This window comes from Podarcis bocagei (assembly GCF_964188305.1).
Source record: "Podarcis bocagei genome assembly, chromosome: 14".
Taxonomy (NCBI): domain Eukaryota; kingdom Metazoa; phylum Chordata; class Lepidosauria; order Squamata; family Lacertidae; genus Podarcis; species Podarcis bocagei.
In genome coordinates, this window is record NC_138139.1 from 24,954,877 (window position 1) to 24,978,182 (window position 23,306).

The following is a 23,306-nucleotide window of genomic DNA, read 5'->3' on the forward strand; positions in this document are numbered from 1 at the left end:
CCAGAGCACGCCAGGCACTCCTGTCTTCCACTGCCTCCCGCAGTTTGTTCAAACTCATGTTGGTAGCTTCGAGAACACTATCCAACCATCTTGTTCTCTGTCGTCCCCTTCTCCTTGTGCCCTCCATCTTTCCCAACATCAGGGTCTTTCCCAGGGAGTCTTCTCTTCTCATGAGGTGGCCAAAGTATTGGAGCCTCAGCTTCACAGATCACCCTTCATGGATCACTGCCTTGCCGTGGTGAAGGGGCTTGAATAACTCAAAGAAGCTATGAACTATGCAGAGCAGGGCACCCAAGATGGACAGGTCATAGTGGAGAGTTTTGACCAAACATGATCCACCTGGAGGAGGAACCGGCAAGCCACTCCAGTATCCCTGCCAAGAAAACTCCATGGACAAAGAGCTCACTGGAAGGACAGATTTCAAGCTGAGGCTTGAAATCTTAGAGGATGAGATTAAGGGCCAAACAAGCACACCAGAACAATCACCCTCTTCCCATTATAGCCAACAGCAACTTGAGATCAGAAGGTTGTGCAGTTCAAAATGCCTAATAATCCCAATTCCCAGCAATAGTGGTAACAATCCTTTCCATTTGAGGTGTCCTTGTAAAGTTCAAAGCACTTTAAATCTTTTGCCTCATTTGCAGACCTTACAACAAACCGGTACGGCAGGTCAGTATTATTATTGCCTTGGAAGGAAGCTGAGGCTGATGTAGCCTCAAGCCTCATCTATACTACATATTTAAAACACTGTTAAGCCACTTTAACAGTTGTGGCTTCCTCACAAATAATCCTGGGAACTGTTGCTTGTTTAACGTGCTGAGAGTTGTTAGGAGAGCCCTATTCCCACTCTCAGCAGTTCCCAGAATTCCCTTGTTAAACCACTCCAGGAATTGTAACTCAGTGAGGGGAATAGGGGTTCACGAACAACTCTCATTGTCCTCAATGAAGTACAATTCCTAGGATTCTTTGGAGGAAGTCATGATGTTTAAAGCGGTATCATAGTGCTTTAAATGTGTAATGCAGATGGGATTTAAGTTAGCTACCACCCCATTTCCATGTTTTGGTAATTTGACATTTTTGTTGCAAATTTCTTGGTGCATCAGCCTTTTGGAGACATCATCTCCAAGGTTTTGCTTTTCTTTACTTTTTGAAATACAAGGTATGTGTGTGGAGTCATGTTAGCTTTTTTTGTTTCTAGTATTCCAGGTAACAATTCCTGATTTGGAATGCATCTAAAGACTGTGTGGGGTGGGGTGGGGGGTGGTGTCTAATTTATTGTTTCATCTGTATCTCCTGCAGTAAGGTAAATTAATTCTGATTTGCACAACTGAACTAGTACCAAAGTAGTATCCTGGTGCTTTAAATGTACAGTAGTACCTCAGTTTACGAACTTCATCCATTCCGGAAGTCCATTCTTAAACCAAAGCCATTCTTAAACTGAGGTGCGCTTTCCCTAATGAGGCCTCCTGCTGCCAGTGCCCTTCCACCATTCGGATTCTGTTCTTATACTGAGGTAAAGTTCTCAAACCGGGACACTATTTCTGGTTTTGCGGAGTTTGTAAACCGAATAGTTCTTAAACAGGACTGTTCTTAAACCGAGGTACCACTGAATGGTGTTGAAGTGGCCCAAGGCAAGGGAACCTGGTACCCTACAGATATTTTGAACTACAACTCCCACCGTCCCTTGCCATTTGTCATGCTGGTTGGAGAAGATGGGAGATGGAGTCCGATGACACCTGAAGGGCAGCACTTTGCCCACCTCCTGCCCAATGGTAGAGGAAGCGAGCAGCTGAGGCATTTCACAGCGACATAGAGGAAGTTAAAACCCCCTCCCTTGCCTGAATTATTGTTACCCAGGGAGAGAGTCAGGCTGCATTCACATGGCAGTTTGCTCCATTTCCCTTATGTTTCCCTAACTGTTAATTTCCATTTTATATTTCAGTTCTGGAAATCTAGTGGAAATTTAGCTCTCATATCTATGTTACTTGCTTCCAGAAATAATATGTTCGCAATATGTTTACTCCCACAATCATGGGAGTAAAGCGATGAAATGTTGGGTGGTATCTTGGCATCCGATTCTTTTCTAGAATCCTAGAATTGTAGAGTCAGAAGGGAGCAATGCAGGAATCTTTTGCCGAACGTGGGGCTTGAACCCACAACCCTGACATGGGTGGCGCTGTGGGTTAAACTACAGAGCCTAGGACTTGCCGATCAGAAGGTCAGCGGTTCGAATCCCCACGACAGGGTGAGCTTCCGTTGCTCGGTCCCTGCTCCTGCCAACCTAGCAGTTCAAAAGCACGTCAAAGTGCAAATAGATAAATAGGTACCACTCTGGTGGGAAGGTAAAAGGCGTTTCTGTGTGCTGCTCTGGTTCGCCAGAAGCAGCTTAGTCATGCTGGCCACATGACCCGGAAGCTGTACGCCGGCTCCCTTGGCCAATAAAGCGAGATGAGCGCCGCAACCCCAGAGTCGGCCACGACTGGACCTAATGGTCAGGGGTCCCTTTACCTTTACTTTATTGCTTTCTATAGGGGAATCATGGGAAAACAGAATCAGGCATGTGCAGAAAGGGTGGGAGAGTAGCATTGTTGTCCAATGACATTTGTTGTGTCACACCACTCCCCATTGGTGCGATTTTTTTTTAGTGTGTCACACCGTTACGTCAGTCAAAACGCCACAGTTCAATAAAACAACAGGTACTGTAGCATGAAAATAATGTTAGGAAATGGGACAGAATTATACTCAGCATTATACTCAGGAAAACTAACACAATATGTGTCATGTCTGAATGCACCCTCAGTGAGTTGAGCCAGTTGGTTGTTTTTACATTTGAAAATATGTCCCTGGTTTAAAATTCATTGCCAATCGGGAATGCCTGCATGTCTTGAAAAGGCAGAGAAGAACTTTCTGTCCCATTGCACACTGCCATTCTGAGCAGAAGAGAGGGGAAGGGTTGGTCAACTGCTCCCAGTAATGGCAAGGCAGGGGACATGTGGGAATGTGGGGGGAGCACCAACAAACTCCTTGTCTTCTGCCCACAGAGAGTTAACATACACACACACACACACACACGGGAGAGAGAGAGAGAGAGAGAGAGAGAGAGAGAACAGGCAGCCTCATGCCATTAAGTCAGAGAGAGTAATGAAATTTCATTTAATTTGTCAGGAAGAAAGTGCTAATGTTAAAAGGCATTTAATAAAGGGGGGATTCTTTGAAAGGAAGCCTTTAAGTAATTACTTCGAGTGTCTTAGGCCTACTCGCAAGAATATTTACATTAGTGCCTCACAGTGCCAAAGTGTAATTCAATTAGTGCTGCATTTACATTCTATCCTTTCCTTTCTTTCTGTTTTTTTTAAAAGAAATATGATCATATATATATCTAATCAAATCAGGTGCTCATCTTTCTGGGGTTTTTTATTTATTTTTTAAAAAAGAAACATTTCCACTGAGAGGACTGCTAAGTAGTTTGACCATTTAGTAGTAAGCACACAAACAGATGTATACATATAGATAAAATAGATAGCCCCCATTATATATAGGGGTGTGTATATGCACAGTGTGTGTGTGTGTGTGTGTGTGTGTGTGTGTGTGTGTGTGTGTGTAAATGTATATGATAACAATAAGATGTGTTTCAGTTCACATACAATTTTGGAATGTGATAATTTCATACGTTTGCCTTTCAATGCGAATTGAATCACATTTCTCTCCCATCTCTAATTGTGAGTAATCCTCACTGAACTTATTCCTGAGTAGACATGCATAGGATTGACATGTTAGTGCTGCTCTGCTTGGCAGTGGTCCAGCGTCTACTTGCTTGCAGAGCTGATTGGCTGACACACACAAACCCCTACACCTTACACACATTGACCAACAGGAAATAATAATAATAATAATAATAATAATAATAATAATAATAATAATAATAATAATAATAATAATAATAATTTATTTGTGCCCCACCCACCTGACTGGGTTGCCCCAGCCACTCTGGGTGGCTTCCAGCATATATAAAAACATAGTAAAACATTACACCTTAAAAAACTTCCCTATACAGGGCTGGCGTTTCCTAAATGTTATATAATTACCCATCTCCTTAACATCTGATGGGAGGGCATTCCACAGGGTGGACACCACTACCGAGAAGGCCCTCTGCCTGGTAAGCTGTGCAAAGGAAATAAAAGACATTTCTGAAAGTCCTAAGATTTGGAAGAATTCTCAAGAAGGAGACGTCTGCCACAGAAAGAATGCAAAGTTTTTTTGTTTTAAATGGCAAAGCAAAGGTCTGCAAGGGGGTGGTTGATCATGGTATGTATATATATTTACTTGATTATTTTAGGGGACTCTTCATAGCCTGTTGTTCAACGAGTCTTCTGGAAGCTTACAAAAAGAAAAAGAAAAACCACTGTAAAAACTGATTTAAAAACAAAAAGTATCCAAATTACCCAATTTACAACAGCAGCATAAAAGGAGAAATAGAATAGAATCATAGAACTGTCGAGTTGGTAGCAATTTTGGGTTGTATCCAGCTAGGTCATTGTGTGAGTGAAACAACTTCTGCTCATGCAATAGACCCTCTCTCCCCTCCCTCTCTCCCCTCTCCAGCTTCAATATCTGCTCTGGTGCTTCCCCTCAACCCATTGGTGCAGTTTCTGGGGTGGTGAAGGAGCTTGCAGGGGTAGAAGAGGGAGGAGAGTTTCTTCTGGGCAACTAGTTGACTGCTCGGGACTGTTCTGTACTTGGCAGACTGGAGCTGTCTAGATATGGGTAGAGGAGCCTCTGGCCTTCCAGATGTCGACTCCAACTTCCATCAGCAATAGCCAACATTACCAAAGGTCAGGGATGATGGGAGTTGTAGTTCAGCAACTTCTGGATGGCCACGGTTTAGGCACGCCTGCTCTGGGGCCTTATGCACAAATCATGAACTGCGTGTGGAATCATGTACGAAAACAATTCAACAGCCAGAGGTGTGGAAATGTAACATTCCCAAAACCCCAAACATCTGGTTTCCCCTTGTTCAGGAGGGCTGAGACAATGAACTCAGTCTCCCAGCATGCACCTGCTCCTCAGCAGACAACCGCTCAACAATTTTTCAGCCTTTTATTATTATTTTTAGTTGTCTATGCATGCTCTGTTGAATCAGAGCCAGAATTGGAGCCAAAGTTAAGAATTTCTAAGTCCTGTTAAGCCAAGTTAATGTTAACGACTGAATTATGCACATGTTAAGCCTTCTCCCAGGGCTTGAGTATGCCTCAACTTCTGCTGTTCCTATATGGAAGAACTATTAATTTTGACCGGGGAAATTTAAGCTGCCTCATAGTTATTATAGAACCCCCTTTAGTGCCACATTCCCAAAATCACAAAATCTTCTGGAATGGAAAAGGACAGAAATCTCTACTGTAGGCCTCTGAACATCAGCTGCTGGGAATTGCAAGTGGGGAGTGTGCTGTTGTGCACAGGTCCTGCTTCTGTTCTGCCCATAGGCATCTAATCTAACCACTGTGAGAGCAGCATAGTCTATTGGCCTGATGTAGCATGTTCTTAGACATTCTGGGATCCAATCAGAAGCTGGCATGGCCTCTGTAATTCCAGGATGTCCCGCTTAAATTGGGACAGTTGAGGGGGTATGTTCTTGGTGGGTGAAAATCACTATTTGAGGACAAGCTTCGCTGAAAGATAGCTTGCCCACCAGTACCAGCATATCCCAGGATGCACTGTCTGTTCCATGCAAGAATGAAGACCTCTAGGCCTTTCAGATGCTCCATTTGGGCCAGCTGTACATCCTTGAACATGCCCCAGCAGCCTCTGCCATGGCACAAGGGCACCATAGTAGACATCCAGGTGTTATTCAGCAGGTAAGTGGCTGTGGAAAGGGTTCCTTAAGATTCAGCTTTTGTTAAAACACGGCTGTAGAAGAAGTTGGGTTGTGGTGGCTGTAGGAATAACAGGGAACGTGATTGAGGGAGCAACGATGTCCTGCTATCATCCCTTCTCCAGCGCTTTTAAATACTGTTGTCTGTCTCCAGCATAAACTGAAAGAAAAGCAAAAGGCTCAGCATGGATTATCCCTAGAGACAATTCTCTTTGCTGCAAATAATTATTAAGATTGGGACGGCAGTCCTCACTGTCTCTCATCAAAGTAAAAATTCAGGTAAGTAACAACACAGGTGGAAATGAAAAGCAAACTTAATGGTTAAGCGGTAAAAAAGAAAGGCACTGGACAATAGATCAGTAGATAGCAGCTGAAGATGTATTACAATGGTACCTCGGGTTACATACGCTTCAGGTTACAGACTCTGCTAACCCAGAAATAGTACCTTGGGTTAAGAACTTTGCTGCAGGATAAGAACAGAAATCGTGCTCCGGTGGCGCGGCAGCAGCAGGAGGCCCTATTAGCTAAAGTGGTGCTTCAGATTAAGAACAGTTTCAGGTTAAGAACGGACCTCCGGAACGAATTAAGTACTTAACCAGAGGTACCACTGTATTAGGAAGACAAACTGATTAGCAGAGCCTCCAACATTCCTCAGATGAAAATAGGGACATTTCTCACTCCCCCTGAAGTGACCCTCCTTGACCCGCCATTCTTGTGTGCCCCTACTGTGGGATGTGAAACACAAGAGCAGTCAAGTACTACATTCCTAGAGTGAACATGTTTACACATGGGGAGGAATGTTTGCTCAGCCAGCAGGTAAACTTCCTGTTTCCTTCTGGGCTGGGACAGACTTCCTCTGCATGTGACTAGAGGTGGACGTGGCCTCACCTGTGCAGGTAAACAACAATCCAGACTCACTTTACTGGACAGTGTGCCTATATGATGCACACCTGCAAATCCATGTTTATTATATCTGTGCACAGAAACACGCCCATAACATGTGAAGTGACCTTGAAGAAAAAAGACCTACAGAATATGAATAATGGTACCTATATGGTGGCAAGATTGACTTGACTGTTTTACAGCCAGAGAAATTGTCTTGTCAGCTCTGGGCCTAATGGAATCCTCTTAAAAGATCCAGGTTTGAAAACTGCTGACCGCTCATCAACTCCTTTTCGTTTTAACTAGGGAAGAAAAAGAACGGAGAGACTTTCAGATCTATTATGTCCAGTCCAAGGCACCGGGATACAATCTGGGAAGGTCAACCATTCTGGAGAAAGCATCCTTGACATATTTCCCAAATGATGCAGCCCCTTATCTATGAATGGTGCCCAGGTAGCTAGAAGCGTAATTTAATGGATGCATCAAGCGACAGGGGGCTGATCACATGGGTGTCTCCCATGAAATTGGCATGTTCTCTCCCCCAGCAAAGTGCCAATTCAACAGGAAAGTTCAGTGTGCTGTTATTATTAATTTGTTCTCCACCCTTTACCATGGGCGTAGCCAGGATTTTTCTTGGGGGGGGGGCAGAACTTTGTTGTGGGGGCAGAACCAATGTGATTTTGGTTGGTTAAGTATTTCTATTGTTTTACTTGATCTGGGAGGGGCAGCTGCCCCCTGCCCCTCCCCGACTACGCCCATGCCCTTTACCCTAAGGTCCCAGGGGAAAATAACAACAAATAAAACATAATGTTAAAAACCAAGTATTATGTGGTACCTACAAGAGTTCAGGTTCTGCACATAGCATCTGCAGATTAAAGTGGTTGATTGGACATATATGTGGTATATCGCAGGTACACTGGTCCCAAGTTGTTAAGGGACTTAAATGGACTTAAAGTAACACCTTGAACTTGACCTGACAGCAAATCGGCTACCAGTATAGGTCTCTGAGCACAAGCGTTATATGTTGGCAGGGTCTCACTCCTGTCAGCAATCATGCTGCAGCATTCTGCACTAACTGTAGCTTCCAGATAAAGCGTTAAGTGTTATGTACTAACCTTGGATCCTAGAACAATAGGCAAGTAGGATCCTAGAATGCAACAACTGATTGGCTTGCGGGAGAAGACCAGTCAGGCTCTAGGAAGAAGTTAATCAGCCTATTAGGCTGGTAGGATCGTAGAATGCAACAACTGATTGGCCTGCAGGAAAAGACCAATCAGGCTCCAGGTGGGAAGCAGAATCAGCCAATCAGACGGGACTCATTGGGTAAATAATGTATATAAAAGCCTGAGGTTTGGGGGGCAATTCAATCACTGTTTTGCAAGCTGCAATAAAGAGCATGAAATCACTACAGGACTCTGAGTATATTTCAGTAAGGGAAGCCCCACATAGAGTGCATTGCAGTAGACATTAACAGGTCCCAGTCAATGCAGATAATCCCCAGAGGATGTCATGCAAGCAGGGAAGTAGGCTTTCTCCGCTGCCCCCTCTTTCACACAGTAGGCACAATGATTTTTGATAGGTGGTGCAGTGAATCTTTAGCCCCTTGCCCCCTAACCATCGTCTAGCCTAGTTAAATAGGCACAAGTGGTATAGTCCAACACAGTGTTGTGATTTTATTTTTTAAAAACTAGACAACATGGAGATGCTGTTTTGTGGGGGAGGCATTTTTTGCTTTGCTTTTGTGCTGGCATAATTGAAATCGCAACACAGTCAGAAAACTGTGTTTGATTATTTTAGCAACAGCAACAAAAACCCTCCACCAGAACACTTACACTCTTTCAGAGCTGTAAAGGTACTAATGGTTTCTGAGGCAATTAAAAGAAAAGAAAAGAAAAAGATCTGGTGTTACTTATCACTAAACCTCTGGCAAGGGAAGTGACTGATCATCCAAATTCCTGTTTTGGAGCACTGGGTTTTTTTTAAAAAAACAAACAAACGCCCACACACTTTCTCTCTCACACACAAAATCAGACGGAATGATTTGTTAGGACGTGGTTAAACCTATTAATACCCTGGGTTCTATTTGTTTTACAGCCCGTGGTGCACAAACATCATGAAAGGTTATCTTTGACACGGTTTTAGCTATTATTTTCTCCCAGTGAAATGGTATTTCTTGAGGAAAAAGAAGAAGAAGAGGTCTTCCGAACAAAATAACGATAAATCCTGATTTAGATACATAAAGCTGCCATTGATATCACATAATATCTGTGTTCTTTCTCACTCGATACCGGCATTTTCAAGATAAATGGTAAAACTGAGCTGGAAATCCATCTGGCGGACTGCCTCGTCTAATGAATAACCCCACTTTGGCTCCTGCAATGTAAGCAGAAAGAGTCCTCTCCTAGCTGCTTTCGTCTGTCATGAATCTACAAGACAGCCGACATAATATCTAGGCGACAACACCGTGCTAACAGAGCGGCGACTTCCATTTTCTTTGCTTTCTATTGATTTTCACTTAATAACTGGCGAAATACTAAACGTCCGCCCTGAGTACCTAATAAATCCTGCCTGAGCTTTTTATTGAGGAGAATTTAATAAAAACAACCATTGCATCGGAGGGATTTTTCTTCTGGACAGAACATGGCAAGAGGTGGGTGACGAAGGCAGGACATTGGGGGAAAGGAAAGACATGTGAATTTCTGTTTTTGAGGGACTCTCTGTCCCTGTAGGGCAGAGACAGGAACATTGTGGCCCACCAGGTGTTGTTAAACTACAACCCCAGCATCCTTGACCATTGGCCATGTTGGCTGGGGTTGATGGGAGTTGGAATCCAACAACATCTGGAAGGTCACAAGTTCCTTTAGAACAGGACTGAGGAACCTCAGGCATGAGAACCAAAAGTGTGCCTCCAGATCTCTCTTTCTGACCCCTGAGATTCTTCTTAGGCCACCTCCTGTCAAGGTCACATCACTTAGCAGCCTGACTTTGCATTCTCCTTGAGTGTTCTGGCTTGTCTGGGGTGTATCTCTTGCTTGTCCGGATAGAGAGGTGTGTGAGATTGTACATAGAAACTAGCTGACTGTACAAAGGTAAAATTCACATCTGTTGCTCTGGTTACTTTGCTTCTGGCATTGCCCACCACTGTAGTCCTTGGAATGTTGCTGTTTTAGAGGGGTGTAGAGAACTTGGGTGCCAGCTATGAGTTCTCAAACTTTCTCTCCACCATGAGATCAACCTCAAACTGGATGTCTACATCAGAGGTTCCAACATTAGTGCACGTTTATTATCCAACAGGTCCTGAACTCTGTATATCCCCAGCTCTGCTATATAGAAGCAAACCAAAAGGTTCCTCACTAGGTCTTGGCCAAGGGATTCAAAGATCCTTAAGCGATCTGGACCTAAAAGAGCATCCTCTCCAATGCCAACCATCTTGGACTCAACAAGCAGCAGGTGAGGCCTTCCTGGTGGTGAGGGGTTGCCTGGCTGTGGCTGCCCCATGGTAGGGCCTTTTCGGTGGTGGCTGCTATGTTGCAGAATACCCTCCCCAGTGAGGTGTAGCTGCCTCCATTCCTTTCAGGAGGAGTTTTAATATATTTCTATTTACCTAGGCATTTGGCAGCTGAAGAATACTGTCCCTGGCAATCTTGATGGAAGAATATATGTAATTGCTTTTGGAAAGTTTTTGATTGCAATCATTTTTAGAATGTTTTTTAGAACGCTTTTCCTATCACTTTGTTTGTAAATTGTGTGCCTTTTTGTCACCCTGGTTCCGTTGGGGAGGAAGGGAAAGCTATAAATTCAATAAATAGATAAATAAACACAACACTGGGCTGGGGTGTAATTATCCTTGTTCACACTTCTCTGAATTTTGCAGCATGGTTCCTAGCTCAAAACACACACCAAATTACATTATATATATATCATAAAATGTATTAAGAGTTTTTAAAAGGGAAATGTGCACATTGGGATAAATACATATTCAAATTTATATTTGTGTTAAAATACATGTTGAAATTTGAATTTTCATGCATTTTAAAAGAACCACCGATTAACGTGCAAATGGGAGGAAGCGGACTTATGAATAAACATATTGCAAATCAGGAATAGACAGATCTAGCAATGCACACAAAACCCAACTCAAAAGGAATGTGGATGTGACACATCAAAATAGTTTTTTTGTAGCGTTCTCTTCCCCCACGATACAAATTTGTGTGAAGAGGGAGAAAAGGGGAAATACACATCCAGGAACTAAACTTGAGGTGATTATACTTTAATTGGAGGATTTTACATAGAGGTTGGGTGGCCATCTGTCAGGGATCCTTTGGCTGTGATTCGATTCCTGCATTGCAGGGGGTTGGACTATATGACCCTAGGGGACCCTTCCAACTCTACAATTCCATGATTCTCTATATCTGAAGGATGGCCTCTCTGCATAAGAGCCTATGTACCAGTTGAGCATTGTTCACTGTCCATGCAGGAAGTAAGGGCAGTAGCAGTTTCAAGCACGGTCATTATAGCAGTAGCCCCAGAAGCTTTTGAACCTTCTACCTGAACACTCTGAAAAACCCAGTGGCGTAGCGTGGGTTGTCAGCACCCGGGGCAAGGCAAGTAATTTGCGCCCCCTAACCCAACCCTAACCCCAACCCCCCCTGCACCCCCCACGCTACGCCACTGGAAAAACCAACATCTTTGCTGGGATTCAGAAGGGGCTGTAGAGCTTCTTTCCCCTTTTTTTCAGCCAGCTCCCCCCCCCCCCCGATGGCTATGCAGTTTTTATACTGTTTTATTGTTTTTTATATTGCTTATTTTGTTTTACAGTGTGTTTTGTTTTAATGGTTTCTCTCTCACTGCTTTGAGTTTCAGAAAAGTCATCTGCAAGTATTTTAAACAAGAGGGTTCTGCAACAAAATGCAGCAATGTCAAGTGATTCTGTTTAGGGTTCAAGCCAGTCAGAAGGGTGGGGTGGCGAATGCTCCAAGGATTGGAGAAGAGGCATGTAAAAGGCTCCAGGTTCAGTCCCCAGTATCTCCAGGTAGGGCTGTGAGAGAACACTCCCCAAAATCCTGTAGAGCTGCTGCCACTCAGTGTGTACAGTACTGAGATAAATGGACTGAGTGAATCATTGGTCTGCTTCCTGCAGCTGACTCACACAATCCAGCTCTCTGGAATTTGCTTGTCGATTGGAAAGCAACTCCCAGTTATGTGGCATGCTCCTTAAGATTTTGCAGTGTGGTTTCATTATATGGGTGGGGTGTGGGTGCAAAAATAGGCATTTCACGTTTTAAAAATCCATACAAAATGTGTATTTTACACACTGAAGAGCACAGGAAAAATAAGCATTCTGCATAAAAAGTGCATAAGAAAGTAAATGTGTACAATTTAAATAGAGACTCCCATGTATTCTTTCAAAAATTAAGATGCGCAAAATGGGACAAAATGGTTCTCTCAGCGAAATGGAAAGGGGATGGAATTAGACTGCTCCGTCCATTCAACAGATGCAAGGGGGTGGCGGTATTTGAATCAGTTTGCATTTCAGGGCAAACCTACCTAATTCACACTTTCCAAAGTATTATGCAAACCAAAACATAGTTATCCTTCAAAGTGCACACTCCTCTGAATTTTACAGTGCTGTAAAATGTCTGCAGTGATGCATATACTAGTGAAGTGTGCCTAAAAATGCATATATTTGTAAAAATAAGTGTATATTAAGCAAAATTGCATGCGAAACATGTACAGTGAGAAAAATTCACATTCAAATGCAGACGAATTTTCGTGAGTACATACAGCCTAGAATACAAGAGCTGATCAACAACTTAAGCATCTCTGGAAGGCTGAATTGCTTTCACTTCCATAGGGAATGGTCTGCACACACTCTGTAACTCCTCATACTTCCAACTCTACAATTCTATGCTTCTTTGATTCTCATGTGTGCAAACAAGGCAGCATTCCAAAGATGGTTTCCTGACTGTGACTCCCCTACTTAGTAGTTCACTTTCATGCTTAACCCTGGGGCACAGGGCAAACTCAAAAGGTGCCATACTGGAAAAGGGGTGGACTAGATTCCTAGTCAGCTCACATGCTCAACAGTGAACAGGAAACAAACTCAACAGATAGGGATGGGGAAGACATTCAATTCAATTGGCATTTAAATATGAATCTACCTAATTCACAGGTTTTGAAACAATATACAAACTGAAGGACAGTCAGCCTTTGGAATTCATATGTCTCGGAATATTGCAATGCAGTTCTCCAGCCAACTAATGTGAACAAAATTTATATAATGGGGTAAAGTGTGCATATAACTGTATATTAGACAATAATACATACAGAATGTGTATATGAGGAAAGGTTTGTGCTAAAATGCCGATTACTTTTCCAGAGGACATTAAAAAATAATAATCACAAGCTGATGTGGAAATGTGGAGAGCTGAAGACTGGAAAATATGAGAAGGTGAGAGAAATAATAATAATAACTGAAGTTTAAAAGATTTCTAGTCCATCCCTACCAATGGTTCATAAATAACTATTTTGAAAAATTCTGGAATTCTTGCTAGGAACTTGTAATATTAAAAGAAATATAATTATTCATCAGTCAGACTGAAGAGGAAAAGAATCTTCATAGTAAGAAGAGTTCTTCCCAGGTGTTCCCTTTCGTTCTGTCTTCATATTTTCTGACCTCCCTTACATTTCAGCTATGACACACTGGAACGCCTGTGTCTTTGTGTCTCCAATTACACTTGAAAAGACATGTATAAATTGTCTGACAAGTTAAAAATTAGCAGCAAGTTATATGCCTAGCAGGATTTCCTAAGGAGCTGTCATAATTTATAATACTTTGCCCTGAATTTCATGTGAATTCTATATGTCCAGGACCTTTTAATTGGTAAGCGTAAAGGTGTATCGCGGCCCACCTAATGTATTCTATTGCTCAACAAAAGATTGTTGCAGAGACCCGTGATTGTGACAAATGATTTACTATTAAGAACATTCTGTAATTATTGTTCAGTGGTACCACAGACCGATACATCATTAACATGATAGACGATCTTTTATATCAGCAAAAATAACTAAATTAATAAAAATGGCTTCATTCCAAACCCTGTCAGAAAGCCAATACTCTGAACAGCGAAGTATCAGTGATAACTGAAAGGGGGACCAGAACTGAATTTTAAAGAAATCTGGTTTAGAAAAAAATATGCTCTGATATCTTCCCCAGAAAACATGCCCCCAGATGAGCTAGATACTTAGAGTGGTGCAATTTTGCACCACTCTGTTCATGTGAAAAGAACTTCCTGAGGGATTATTTAAAGATTAAAGCCCCTGTGATGACAATGTGTCATTGCAAAGCTTGCTATTTAACATTCCTTTGACCCTCACATCAGGACAAATGCATGTACCATCTCCAAGTTGGTGGCAGTGCCACACATACCTGCTAATCTATTGGGATTAGAGATGTTGGTGAAGCCTGCCAGGTCTGGCTTAAGGTCCAAGCTTTGGAGCACAGATATTAGTTAATAGATTGCAATGACGGTAGCTTTGTGAAAACTACAATTCCCATGAGTGTCTATGTCTTGGGTTTTGGTGCATTGCTATGCAGTATACCACCTTCCAGAGACGAGAGATAGGAAGAGATATGTATTGTTTAAAGGGAATAGGGAGGGCATTGGATGATCAGCAGGTGGCCGAAGGGGGCTAGAGGACTCACAAATTCACATTGGCTCAGCAAGTGGCTGAGGTATTTCCCATACGCTGGAAATATTTCTGGGTGTTCCTGAGCCAATCTGGCGCATGCCTGGGAGCAGGGCATTCACACATCAGCAATGGATATGTTTTCATATCTTTTGGCAAATGCAACAGTGGGAACAGTTTTCAAATGATGCACATGATGCAACACTCTGAAAAGTGCTTTTCAATACTATCTATGAAGGAATACGACTTTCAGCCATTTGGTGTGCATAATGGTTGCTTCTTTTGCTTTAGAAACTCAGTTGCACAGGAGAGTCAAAAGTTCAAAGGAAGGTTAAGAGTACCATGGGTTATCTTGCTTGCGAAGTTTGGTACAAGGGGATATTTTGCACAGGAGGGTCAAAGGTTCAGTCTAGGAAGCTGGCAATGAAAAACAAACTTAGGCAAGATACTACTCTTCTTATGATTGGTTAAACTGTTGGGATACGGACTGAAAATATTACATATAAGTCAAGCTAGAAAATAGGATAGTCAGAGAGTTATAGAGTCAGAGAACTGAAGAGCTGGAGTTGAGACGTAATAGGGAGAAAGGACTGAAACATTTGAGAAACATTTGAGAACTGAAACACTGGAGGGTTTTTTCCTTTTTTTAGAGAGAGAGAATGCAGTTGAGCAGTGCAATGGGAAGGAACTAGGAAAAACTGAACTGGGGAATGTAATTTTATATGTATTGGTTTAGTTAGAGAATTTTTGCACCCAGCGCTGTATAAATCCAATGCAAGGTTTGCTGCTTTCTTGCTATGTCAGATCTACCTGACATCATATAATAATGGATGATTGACAGGTAGGATGATCCACCCACCTGCCAAAAGTCCCCCATGGAGGGCTAGCTACTTTTTAATCCAGCATTTCAGACAAAAGCAGTGGCCCATCCTTGCTCCAGATGCTTAAAATGAAAATTATTTCAGGCCTGGTGCACCTCATAGCAAATCCTTCCTCAGGGAAGGAACACTCATCATGCTCACTTGGTGCCCAAATGGTCACCATAAGGGGCAGAAAGATGGAGACATTTTCTAGAGGTCTCCTGTGCCCCCTGGTAGCATGAGTACTGCTAGGTCAGTTTCCTAGGTTTCAGGATGTTCCACACTGCATGCGTGGAAGAACCCAGACAACCCAGGGAAATTGCATTTCCCAAGGTACCTGGTCTACTGATGTAGCAGCATTTCAGAACACATTGCGGAGCAAGGGAAAGAAACTTCCAAGGAGAACTTCCTGTCACAGTGCCTCCTGTTGCCACTCGCTCAGCCAAGTTTAGAGTGATGGGATAGTGGAACAGGTTGCAGGAGCTTGTGATCAGATTTTGGGGACTCATGCAGACTGAGGGGAGGTGTGTGAGCCCTTCCGTTGCTGACATCATGAATGTAACAGGTCTGAATTGGGCCGTAAACTGGGTCCAGAACAAACCTAGTTTTTTTCCAACAGTGGTGGTGAAATAGCTTGATTTGCCAAGTCCAGTTCTGAAGCAGCCATTGTTCAAGAAAACAATGTGGAATGAATTGATTGTAGTTCACTCCAGGGGACATATCAAGGCTTTTATGAGAATAATTAGGTTCCATTACATGTTCTGCCACTCACACACTGTATGAACTTTAAGAATTTAATGTCTCTTGTAAAGAATTTTTTTTTTTACTTTAAATCATTTGAAATAGATGCATACACAGTGGAAGTGAAATATTTTAATTTTCACTAAGTTGTATTGCAAAAGAAAATTTTCATGCAGCCAGAATGTGTGTGTATGTGAATATGTGTGTGTGTGTGTGTGTGTGTGTGTTCTATATGATGGGGAATTTTTTTTATCCCAAAGGCAACCTACTAGGACTCTGGGTCAGTGGTGGGTGGGGCCAGATGCAAAAGTGGGTGCAGCAAACGGTATGTTGTGCAAAATATTACATCCCAGTGTCAGGGACTGTGCTAAGGAGGGCTACAATCAGGAGGCATGGTGGGAGCCTCCTCCTCCCCCTGACCCTGAATCTCCCCTGGAGCAGGAAGACAGTATAGATTTGGAACAGTGGTTTGCAGAGGGGCATAGTTCAGAAGGGAAAAGCTGGGAAATACTAGATGAAGAGCAGTTAGGGGGGAAAACACTGGGAGAGAGACGGTTAACAGATTCACAGTCATTGGATAGCACCGCCCTTCCCCCCTCCCCACGTTCTAGGAGAGCGGATAAAGTTGCCGAAAAAGAAAGCACAGCAACTACAAGCTCGGGTTACCAGACGTAGGGGTGACGTGGATTGAAAGGGATGGGAGGGGGTGTAGCCTTAATTGGAAGTACCGCCATTCTTAGAGAGAGACGTTCATTATCCCTCACTGTAATTGTTAAAGAATTCTAACTGGAAAGAAGACTCTGTTCATTTTGTTCTGCTTATCTGCTGCCGGGGGGGGGGGGGAGCTGATTCCCTGCAGCCTGTCACCCAGCCATGCAAAAGTCAGGGGTTTCTAGACAGATGCACCACACACATCCTTCTATTCTCTCCCCAGGCAAACAAGAGTCGTCATCATTGCTCCACCCACCTTTGCCTCTGACCCCACCTACCACTGACATCTGGGTTGTCCAGAAGAGAATACAGACCTTGGGTTGAGATAGCTTCCCCACCCATGCCTTAGGGATTCAGTTCAAATGCTGTAGTTTTCAAAGCCTTGGGAAGGAGATCTTTGTAATATTGGACTGTGTTGTTTTATAGAAGCTTATATTTATCACAGACAACACGGAGAGCACTTATTGTTTAAGTTTACATTATTTATATACATTGAATGTATATAATTTAGCATATACATTTAATGAACAAACAAATAAGCAAGCAATCCATGAAATTTGGTACTCATTCATTATTCTGGCACTTGTTTCTTTAAGAGTAGTGAATGAAACCAATGCATTGCACTAATTGAAGACTCCGCCTCCAGTCACTATGAAACTAATGTCCACCTACAGTGATATGGGCTGACCCTTCAATGTCTCCATTTCAGCCTAGACTAACATGTTTTTAAAGCCCCCAACCTGATTTTCAGGAACATTCTGTACTTGCCTGCACCCTCCCCCAGTAAACAACAAGCCATTCTACATATGGTGACATAGAATTTTAATTGTTGGTCACAACATTGTAACATCTGTTGCAGAGGCAAGCATATATTCTTATAAGTGCATCCAATGACACCCCCCCCCCAAATTTCCTTAGAAAAGCCTTCAGTGCTAATTGCATATTAGATGAATTTACTGTTGGGGCTACCCCTACCTTGTCACTTTCCTTCTCCTAGACCAGGGAGGCTTGAGAGGAGCAAGAGTAGAGGAGGAAACAGTAGGAAGAGTTTCATCAAAGCTTCTCAATGGCTTTGATGAACATAAGGAGCCTGCTGGATCAGGCCAATGACCCATCTAGTCCAGCTTCCTTTTGTCACAATGGCTGACTAGGTGCCTGTGGAAAACTCACAAGCAGGACCAATGCAAAAGAGCACTCTTCCCTCCTGGGGTTTCTGGGGCTCTAAACTATGTGGGAGATGACTGAAACTGCAGGGAGTCTGCAATTGCTCATTGGAGAAAGGCATGGCTTCTCCCAAAGAATTCTGGGAGCTGTAGTCTGTTAAGGATGTTGAGAGTACAGTGTTAGAATTCCTGCTCCGTGATTGCAGTCATGAGATTTTTGTCTATCGCGTGATGGTGTATATTTTGACTCCACAGAGTGGGAAGTGACGGAGCAGGATGTTTGTGTTACTGTGTTCCGTGAAGTGGGACAATTGTCCTTTGTTCATTCTCTTTGCTGTCTGATGCTAGAGAGAGAGGGAGCCATGTTGCAGTGCTCTGTGTGTGTTTATATGTAAATAAAGTAGATTAGCCAAAATGCTGAGTTGCTGATGTCTGTTACGCAAGCTGAGAAGATTCTGTGGATCCCTAAGTGTGCCGGTGTCTGTTGGCATCGGTCGCTGTGATGTTCGAGCTGAAGAAAGCTTTTGAAGCTCCCAAACGATTAACCAGGAGGGAGGGAACATGCCAGTTGGGCATGTGTCTCTGCCAGGGTCCTACTCGAGTGTAGGACGAGCTCCTTACATACAGAGCTACAGTGCCCAGAGTTCCGTTGGAAGAGGAACTGATTAATAAACCAATCTGGGAATTGTGGTTCTTTGTGGGGAACAGGGATCTCTTACAACTCACAGCATCCTTAACAAACTACAAATTCTGTAGAAAGTAGGGGTGGGGGAGAATTTTGGTTCGGTTCGCATTTTAATGCAAACCTACCTAATTCAGACTTCCCCAAACCATGCAAAACCCAGGATACATGAAGAGGAGGAGGCACACTCCTCCAAATTTCAGTGTATGGTCCAGATGCTGCCTAAGACATTTCTACATATCTCCACCCTTAAGTCTGTTCTATCCCATTTCTGCGTTAATCTGCAAAAAAATAAAATAAAATAAAATAAAATAAAATAAAATAAAATAAAATAAAAAAATACACAAAAGTTCACTTTTTAAAATGCACAAAGAGCTCATGGCAGGCACACGGGAGAGGGGAAGGTGGAAAGTGTCCCCAGCGGGCATGAAAGTTGGAAAAGCACCACTCTATGCACCTACCTGTCGCCTGACTCCCTCCCTCCCTAGAGCTACCAATAAATTATCATCTATGGAAATAGATCTGACCTACTTTATTACACTCCCTCGCCTAGATGCAACAGAGAAGCACTTAGGTAGCTATTTTGTGTTGCCGATTATGCAAATGTTAAATCTTGATGGATAGGGTTCCCTTAGTGATTCAGAAGGCCTGACCATGGGAAGGAAATTCACTTCAGTAAAACTCTTGGGGCTGCAGTTAACCTGGAAAAGCGCAGCCCTGAACTGCAAGGAGGAGCAGCACAAAAGAGGTGGAAAATGGAATAAAAAGCATGTAAATGTACTCTCCATTTGACTAAAGCAGTAAGATTGGTTTCCAAAATCAATCGTATCACACCCTCTGGAAATAAAGTCCTGATTATTAAAAAAAAAAGCTGGAGAGAAACTGGAATATATTATGTCTTTTAAGCACTTCTTGGAACAATTCAGACCAAAAACAGGCCCAGTGTTTCCATGAGGCAAGCTGAGATGATGACAACGATGACGTTGACATTTATTTTCCACCTTTTCTCCAAGGAGCTCAAGGTACATAGTTCTCCCCCTCTCCATTTTATCTCCACAACATTTTATCCCCACAACAATCCTAGGCTAGGCAGAGAGACAGTGTCTATCCCAAAATCACCCAGTATACTTCATGGCTGAGTGAGGATTGGTCTTCCAGGTCCTGGTTGGACACTGTAACCTATTACAGCACATGACCTAATGCAGTGGGTGTGGAGTGAAGTGGAATGACACTCCACTGCCCTGCATATGCTTGCCTCACCTGCTTTGCCAGATGACACCCCTCACTGTCACCCACTGACAGAGCCAGGACCCTCCCCCTCCGCTCTACCTAGTTCTGATGAAGGCCTAGGGGCATCCTTCCTCAGAGACATCCTGGGCGAGACAATCAGAATTTTAATGCAAATTCTTCTAATACAGTGGAACCTCAGTTGTTGAACGTAATCCGACTTCTGAAACATTCAACAACCGAGGTGCAATTGCTGGTTGGCAATTGCAATGGAGAAAATGGAGAAATGCGTCTTGGAAGCTTCTTGACTTCCAAGGCGCGTTCAAAAATGGAAGCATTCACTTCTGGGTTGCCGGCGTTCGAAAGCAGAAACATTTGACTTCCAAAGTATTCGACAGCCGAGGTTCCACTGTATAGTATTTTTGTAATGGAAGGTAATAACATTATTTGTTTAGCTGTAAGCTATAACAAAGCAGAAAGAACTATCAAAAATATCTCATTTCCTGGCCACAGGTATGCAGTTTGGGCATAGCTTTTTTTTGGAAACAATGTCATCTAATATAAAGACTTTTTGAACTAATGTGTTCCCTTTTTTGCACTCATTCCTGTAACATATGCATATTTGTACGCACTGGTTGTTCAGGGAACTGCATTGCAAAATCTGGAGATGTGTGAATATTGAAAGATAGCTGTGTTTTTGTTCGTGTTTTGGTTTGAGAAGTGAAAATGAGATCAAATTGCAAAGAAAATCAAAATTCTAGTCTTGGCGACAGGGCATCTGTGTCGCCTTGTTCTCCATCGTCATCAACCAACAACTGCCAGTGGAGGTGAGAAAGCACAAAATGGGTTTTACTTATTGCTAGTCATACACAAAGGAGGCCCAATGAAATTCATGAAGATGACTAATGCAGGTCCAATAATTTCATTGGGTCTAGTCTGAGTGAGACTTTGCAACAATCCAGCATCACAGGTTCACAACTCACAGCATCAAGACATGTGTAAATTGTATCGGACAGCTTGTAGGGACTCAAGAGGGGAATGAGAGGTCTAGCTCTTTTTCTCCCTCAGCTACATGGATTTTGTAACTTCTCATTCTAGCCATAGAGACTTAAATGGCATTTGAGCTTTATACTGTTTGGACACTCAACATTACAAGCTTTCTCTGCATGCAAAGCTTTCTTCAAAAAAACAAAGAAATAAATAAAAAAGCCAATCCCCCAAACAACCCCTAACACTGCCTCTTAAAGTTGAACTGGCTGTTCTGTGACTTTAAATGAAAGCTTTAGAGTTGTTGGGCAAATAAATTTAAACCACTTAACATGGCAGAGAAGGTCAGGCAAGCTTATTATAGTGATCATAGCGTTACAGCTATTGCGATTGACCGCTGCTCTTTGGAATCACCAATAATCAGAGGCCGCAAGCTGTGTTTGCAGAGAAAGGTCATCATTCATTTTTCCCCCCTCTCCAAAGCATTAATATCTTTTGTTTGTTTGGCTCAACATGAAACAGGAATCGATAGAGGTAATTCGCGCAGCAATTAGCCGCTCATCTGTCAAACGGTGTCTGGGTATATTTAACAAAAAGATCCTCGGAAAGGGTTTGGGAAAGGAGGCAGGCAGCTTTACAATCAACAATTTATACTTCCAAGATGACACGTTGTGTATGTAGCTGTGAAGGGAGGGAACCCTGTGAATTAAGCAAATATACAAAGGACATGTTTTAAATCTGCTTTTGAAAAGACTCAGAGAGGGCGGACTTTGTAGTTTTGGGAAAAGTTTGGCAAAATGAGAGGAGGGCTTTGGATGGGCAAGTACAGACCCTCCAAGTGTCCCTATTTTCCAGGGACAGTCTCGGATTTACAGAATCTGCCCCAGTTCCTATTTTGATCCTGGAATGTTCCACTTTTCCCTATTTTCATCTGAGAAATGTTGGAGGGTTTGCGAGTATCCACTCTATGGCTGGAAGTGAGTGCACAATTAGACTTTTGAGAATAAAGTCACTTCAGTGCTGAAATTAAACAAATTCATAGACTTATATTCCCCACTAAGTTTCTTTAACTTACTTCCTGGTGGAATCGACAGGACTTCGGCTTTGGCGAACATCCCATTGATTTCAAAAGGGCCTGAGTTCAACTAACTTAGGGGGCAATCTAGGGTTGCCATATTTCAAAAAAGTTAAAACAAGGACACCCCGAAGTGGTTGAGCTTTTATAAAAATTATTTTTCTTGGGGGGGGGGAATTAATTATATGGCATCTATTGGGTTAAAAAATTGGGTTGATTTATAGTGCATAGCAGAGTTACCAGCCTGAAACTTGGATTTACCAGGTCCCTCCACCACCTGTTCTGTTTCATTCACACATCACTAGCGTTGCTTAAGAAGAGTAAATAAAACACATCATTGGGAGCATCATTGGAAAGAAAAAAGGATCTTTACTTACAGTCTCTTCATATTTAAAAGGATGCCTTTAGATTCTATGCCTCCATGGTGAGAGCCAGTTCCATAGCTGCCTGTGTAGAGGAGAGAGAAAAAAAGGAATGGGTGGAGCTTGGGGTTTAGTAGGAAACCACAATGTGTATTTTCCTAACTGTTCATCTCAACCCTGCCCTCTACTGACTGGAGGCATGCAAAGTGGCTCATACTCAACATCACCTGGAACAGCTCCACCAGTCTCTGCTCATGGAATGAGGCTACCATCATTCTGGCAACGTGGAGCTCCCTGTTCCACATACCAAAGGTTCAGGCAGGTGGAAGTACTGTGAGTGGGTTTCTTGGTTGCAGCAACCCATGGGAAGCTATGAAACAGTACACACACACACAATGGTTCAACAAAAAGTTTAATTGTGGTTTTTTTAAAGCATAGTATATTATATCGAAATTATCAGTTCTTACTGCAAGTTGCACCAAAGTGAATACAGGATGATGTGGGGAAACAAATAAAAGGAATCAACGTTATTCATCAAGATAAGAACACCCTCTCTGAAAATAAAGCCCACACACTTTAGAAACGAGGATGCAAGTTTGGGCTAGATGTGCCTGGTTTTGACAAAGCAGGAACATCCCACCACCCTGCTAGAGAGAGAAAGACAAAGCAACAGAGTGATAATTGCTCCTTGGCACAGTAGCTTTGTTTATGTTTATGGTGGAGTTTCTTAAAAGCCAGGCTTCCTATTCATCTGCAGATTTCATTTGGAGCAGTTAAAAGTGAAACAATTCTAACTCTATTCATGTCTAATAATCTAATGGGATGGGTATTTGTCCCCAACATAGTCTCTTTCCCCCCAGCGAAACAAAGAAAGAGACAGTTGAAAATTAGTTTATCATCTTTAACAATGGAGGAGTTGGATGGGGTCAGTCCTCCAATGAAACTAGGTGAAGTTTTCCACTTTGGGCAGCAGATTCTAGAGCGGGCACTATTTTTCTCTTTTAAAACTCTATGTTGGTATACACATCAAAGAAAAAATTGCCATGTGGAATGCAGGA